Below are 6019 nucleotides of genomic sequence, written 5' to 3'. Positions count from 1 at the left end.
AACTGTGCTCACTGATATTACACTATAAACTTAATTTATTGTATCCCAAACATGTATGGCACTGTACATATATCATGTTATTTTTATCTATTCGTGATGTTGATTCAGTTCAGCTTAAAAATCACTAGATGAACATTTCTAACACCTAGAAAAAATCAAATGTTCCTTTTTCATTCATTAAAAAAAATGCATGGACACAGAGTCTACATCATTTATTGAGTTTTACCGATAAAAGCCACTGCGATATATGACACTTATTTGTGCTAATAGCAACAGTGCTCTATTGTGGACTCATTTGAAATATCTAAGCTCAGGCTTGCTGGAAAGCTCTGGCTGTTGGTTCTCGTACACTGTTGCTGCTTCATGCAGTAGGTTGTAATAACTGAACAACACTAGAAGATCTTTGTTCCACACGAAGCCACTAACATTTCCTATGTCTGTTGTCGATGCATACACACGGTTTTTCACTGCCTTTAGTAGTTATTCTCCATTGCGGTCTTTTAAATGGCATAGGTGTTCTCAAATCATGCACTGCACACTTAATGGAGACTGTCCAACCATTATGTGTCTGGTCATAGTTGTGTCTCATCACTGTTTTTCTGTAACAACACGGTGTAATGTTGAAAAAATAAAAGCTTCATGTTAGATTTTGTGTCAAGAAACATTTGTAAGGTACAATTATATTCAATGAAAAACCATGGCGCATTACTATAATAATCTGCTAACTATGCGCACATGTATTGTCTTGTTAAATAGAAAAAGGTTTAGGGTCTGAGATTTTGAATGTTTTTGCAAAACATTTATGATTGTTATTAATGTTGATAAAAGATGTTCTGCTTCGTTTTGTGTGTGTGTGTGTGTGTGTGTGTGTGTGTGTGTGTGTGTGTGTGTGTGTGTGTGTGTGTGTGTGTGTGTGTGTGTGTGTGTGTGTGTGTGTGTGTGTGTGTGTGTGTGTGTGTGTAAACTAATATTTTTTCAGGATTCTTTGATGAATAGAAAGTAAGCATTTATTTTAAATTTCTTTAACAATGTAAATGTTATACTGTCACTTCTGATCAACTAAAAGTCTAAGAACTAAATAACTAAATTAATAGTTTCTTTAAAAATCGTACCCTAAAACTTTAAAGATTAAAATATTTTTTCACTGTACATTATAAGTTACTTGTAACTTACTTTTAAAAAGATTTAACATTTTTATTTATTATATTTTATATTATGAACACATTTTTATTTATTTTTTATTATTATTTTACTATATTTTTTTAATATACAATCTATATGATAAGATAACTTATAACCAATAAACTGGCTTTTAGAGTTTTTGAAATGTTTAAAGGGGTGGTTTATTATGATTTCACTTTTCTAACTTTAGTTAGTGTGTAATGTTGCTGTTTGAGCATCAGTGTTGGGCAAGTTACTTTTAAAAAGTAATTAGTTACAGTTACTAGTTACTTCTTCCAAAAAGTAACTAAATTAGTTACTCAGTTACAAATTTTAAAAGTAACTAGTTACTTAAGAAAGTAACTATTGCGTTACTTTCAAGTAAAATTAAATTTTAAATGCTCAAATGTGACCCCACCTCTTTAACAGAACTTAAAATACATGTGCATGTTCAATTATTTATGATAAATCTGAATATTATAATGAAATGGACACTTAATACAATACATTATTAACAGAAACATGAAACATTGTACACACATCTAAAAAAAATGTTGCTGTGGGACAAGTGAGACTAGCCTCCAATCAAATGCCATGTATGTATATATTATGTTTTAGTGGATCCATGCAAATAACACAATAGCCTAGATGTTTTGGAACTTGATATACTGCCCCTCCACAGGCCACAACTGGGCAAAATTAAATTAAGCTTGTTAAGCAATATACCAAAAAGAAATAACAAATATATTCACTTTTGCCCAGGGCATAATGTGTATTTATGGATAGGCCTACTACTTCCATTTAGAGAAGGCTACTTTTGGATTATTTGGGCTCGTCGCCATACCTGTCTCTCGTTGACTGACTGGCTTGTGTTGTTCCTTGTGTGTCCTGTCCTGTCCGACTATGCGTTATGATGGGTCGTTCGCAATTCATGAGCGTTGGTGATGATGGGTCGTTCGCGAATGAGCGTTAGTGATGATGGATCGACTCGTTCGCGAATGAGCTTTTGATGGGTCGTTCGCGATCCGCGAATGAGCCGACTCTAAGAGCCGGCTCTTTTAGGTGAACGTCGGGAGCTGGCTCGCATATCTGAAGAGCCGACTCTATTTTTACAAATTTAGCCTATATAAATTAAATAATTATGTAATAAAAATGTAAATATTATTATAGTCAAAGTCATTTAAAGAGCCGTTTGTGAGCCAAAGAGCCGGCTCTTTTCAGTGAGCTGAGTCAAAAGAGCCGAATGCCCATCACTAGGCTAGGCTACTATGCGTGCTTTCGAACACCCGCCCAACTCTGATTGGCATACAATGAAATTTTACTCTACCTCAGCCAATCGTCAGCATTTATGCGCTTGTCTCGTGCTCTGCCTACTAACCAAGGAAGAACAGTAAAAAAAAGTATTTGCCTCTCGCTCAGAGATCTAGTTGGTCTGATGAAAAAAAACCCAGCTTCATCAGTTATAGACAGTAGCCTAACGCGCCGCATTTTTTGGCAGTAACGGTAACGGTGTTATTAAGATGAGAAGAGTAATCAATTAGATTACTCGTGACTGGAAAAAGTAATGCCGTTGTTATTCCCACCACTGTTGAGCATAAACAACGTCTGCAAAGTTACAACGCTGAATGCTTTTAAAGAAATCGCTTTTTAAGGACTACAACAAACGGTTGGTTGGGACTACATGACATTCCTCACGGGTTAGTGACATCACCAACCCTATAATTTACATAAACCCGCCCCTGGGAACACATTAATAGATTATCATGACAGAATATGCTAATCAATGACTAGAAGATACTACACAAAAACTAAATTAATCAACTAACCATTCAGAAATGTCCTGTTGCATTCTACATGTTGTCACTTCTTGAGTCTCTCCATCATTGTCTGACTCCAGTTTGAACATAAACATTGATGTTTTCAGTGTGTGTCTGTGTGAGGTAAAAGGAGCTCTTGAAGCTCCGCCCCCTGTGCCGGGAGCAGCAGCTCATTTACATTTAAAGTCTGCGTATATGCTGTCAAGAGCATGCCAAACCTATAGGTGGCAGTGTAACGAGAAGCTCAAGCCCACGTTAGCCAATCAGAATCTCGAAAATATAGGTCGCACTTTTGACGCAGGGCAAGTTCTGTCGCATACTGTGACGTCGACTGCCTAAAACTCAGTTTTTCTCAGTTTACATGCAAATGTGCAAACGGAGTTTTCCAAAATCTCCACTCTGGCCGGAGTTTTTAGAAAGAATCGGTTTCAGGGGAGAATTCTCTGTTTGCTTGTAAACGAGGGGCACAACCGAAGGAAAATGTCTCAGTTTTTCAAAATAACCATGTACGTGTAAACGGGGCCTTTATCTCAGTGTTGTGACGTATTTCCGAGAGAAACGGAATACTAAATGAGTAAAAATAGTGGGCGTGGCTTTTTTTCCAACTAGCACCTGATTGGATCTAGAAAAGTAGGTGTTTCATTCAGCCTGTCTACTGTCAGTTGGAGGGGTGCCGTGGTTATGGATGTTAAGCAGACACAAAAAAACGTCAAACCTACGTCATCAGGGAAGGTCCTCCAATGCAGAGGGGAGGGGCATTTTCAGATTTTGATTAAAGATTACGAAGCCAAAACATTTTTTTGTGTGGATTGACTTGCATGGATGAATTGATCACCACAAAACGATCAATTTAGGCAAACAAAGTAAATATGGTCAATTTTGATATCATGTGGACTTTAAAGGGACCGACACAAAAACGGTGTGTTCTGCTCACCCTCAAAAGTGACAACTTTAACATGCTATATAAAAATATATGTCGGGTATTTTGAGCTAAAACTTATCATACACACTCTGGGGACATCGGAGATTTATTTTACATCATTCTTGTGAAAAGGGCATTACCACCCCTTTAAATTATAACCAGTTTATAGTGATGGAAAAGGGAACTGTCGGTGTACAAAGCATTTACTGATTTTAAGCAGCAAATGTGGACACCACTATTAATCACAAAGTAGAATAAACTATTTAGTACATAACATTAAGACACTTTAATGTAGTTCCATTAACCTAATTACCTGCTTATTTAGAGAATAACAGACACTGGAAAAGTGTTTCCTATTTCCTGTCTAGTCTGTTTCATGTAACTGAACACAAGGTGTCAGCAGTGTTCAATACTTCTGTCAGGACTACTGTGTTGTCTATTCTGAGACTCTCCTCCTATAGCTACTTGTATAATAAATATAGTTGTATACTATAGGGTTCAATTGAAAACAAATGCCCCCCAAAAATGTGTATTTTCGCATTGAAATCTATAGCAGAATCGGCGAAAAAAATAAAACACAAACTAAGTGTTATATCAGGATGTTAAATGTCAAACTAACTTCTTCCACACTTTTGGAAGTTTACTTCTAGTTACTATATCCGTTCCCTCATTAAACAACCTGTCCACAATGTGGAGCTCAATTGTATTCGCAGGAGCGCTGCTGCAGATCTCCATTGTGTGTTTGGAGAGGCAACCCCTCAGGTGGCCCATCAGGTCTTTAGACTTTGCTGCCGTACCTTTCACTTTCTGGAGGTCTAAATGGGCTTCTGGCTGTTTCACTCCCACGATAGAATGACTGGAGACAGGTCACATGACCACCTGTGAGTCAGACCAAGACAAAAGATAGCCACAGGGAAGCCAAGTGCATTGAAAAAAACAGCGCCCCTCTCTCTCTCCCCGGTTCCGAGACAGCAGCTGGTTCAGTAGTGAGTCCGTTTTACCCAGTGCTCGCTGCTCCATTGTGCTTATCTTTAACGCGGCCCACGAACACGGTAATCTGCTATGTATTTTTCCATTCCTTTCATGTCTTCTCAGCACGAAGCTTTAAGACATGAATGACAATTAGGCTTAATGAAACTTTGTATGTGAGAGTGCAGTGAACGTCAAAATGTGCAAAGATATCAGAAGTAAAGCCTAATAATCCCACATAAAGCAGCATAAATTCAAACTGAACCACTTTTAAGTTTCACCCTTTCAACTTTGATCCCATTTTAATTAAATGCACGTCATGTTAAAGGTGCTGTATGTAACTTTTTCACTCTACTAAAGCATAAAAATACCATAATGCATAGGCTATATTGAGGAAACATGCTAACTTCACATAGGCTACTCATTTATCTGAAAAACACGTATACAGCCAGTTATTTTATTTTGAAATGTGTGTTTCCAGGCTGGAATTTTTGTTTTGGTCTGTGATACTGCATGTTTACAATTTGCAATTTTGATTGTCCATTGCGCTTGTTCCTGTTGCGTGTGCTCAAACTGGCAACCCGTGTAAGCGCCGTCCGGTCCGAGTAACAGGTGGCGGGAGAAAGACGATCTCTGATATTCTGAATTGGACTGCAGTACCTATTTCGACCACTAGTGGTCATTCTTACAGACTGCACCTTTAATTACTCAAAACACAGCACGAGTCCAGCAGATGCAATATTGTAAATGTAACTTATTTTGAATGCACGTTTTTATTTGCTACAGAATTCTAAAACTATAAAGTATAAAATGATCTGCTCATTATATGTGTGACTAATAGCCTGTCACTCACATCGACCAATAGTAAACCACAACCATCCAATCAATTCCACATGGAAAAAAGTCTTGCCCTACATTTAGTCTTGTTTGAGAAGCCGTTTCACTCGGATATTAGGCCTAAATCAAAATAGGGAAGAAAAGCCTATCGCAACTTGCGTTTCATGCTGGCTTTAAGCAAAGTTCAGTGTGTCTTTATCACCCAGAAGGGGAAATGGAGATGGCAGAAACTGTCACTTCAATGAAGCAATGTTGTGGGATGGAGAAACCAGGGCAGATGGCTAACCCTCAAGTGAGAAGATCTAATTCAGAA

Source organism: Phoxinus phoxinus, assembly GCF_949152265.1.
Source record: "Phoxinus phoxinus genome assembly, chromosome: 23".
Classification (NCBI taxonomy): Eukaryota; Metazoa; Chordata; class Actinopteri; order Cypriniformes; family Leuciscidae; genus Phoxinus; species Phoxinus phoxinus.
The sequence above is the reverse complement of the archived record's forward strand: the minus strand, read 5'-3'. Positions refer to the sequence as shown.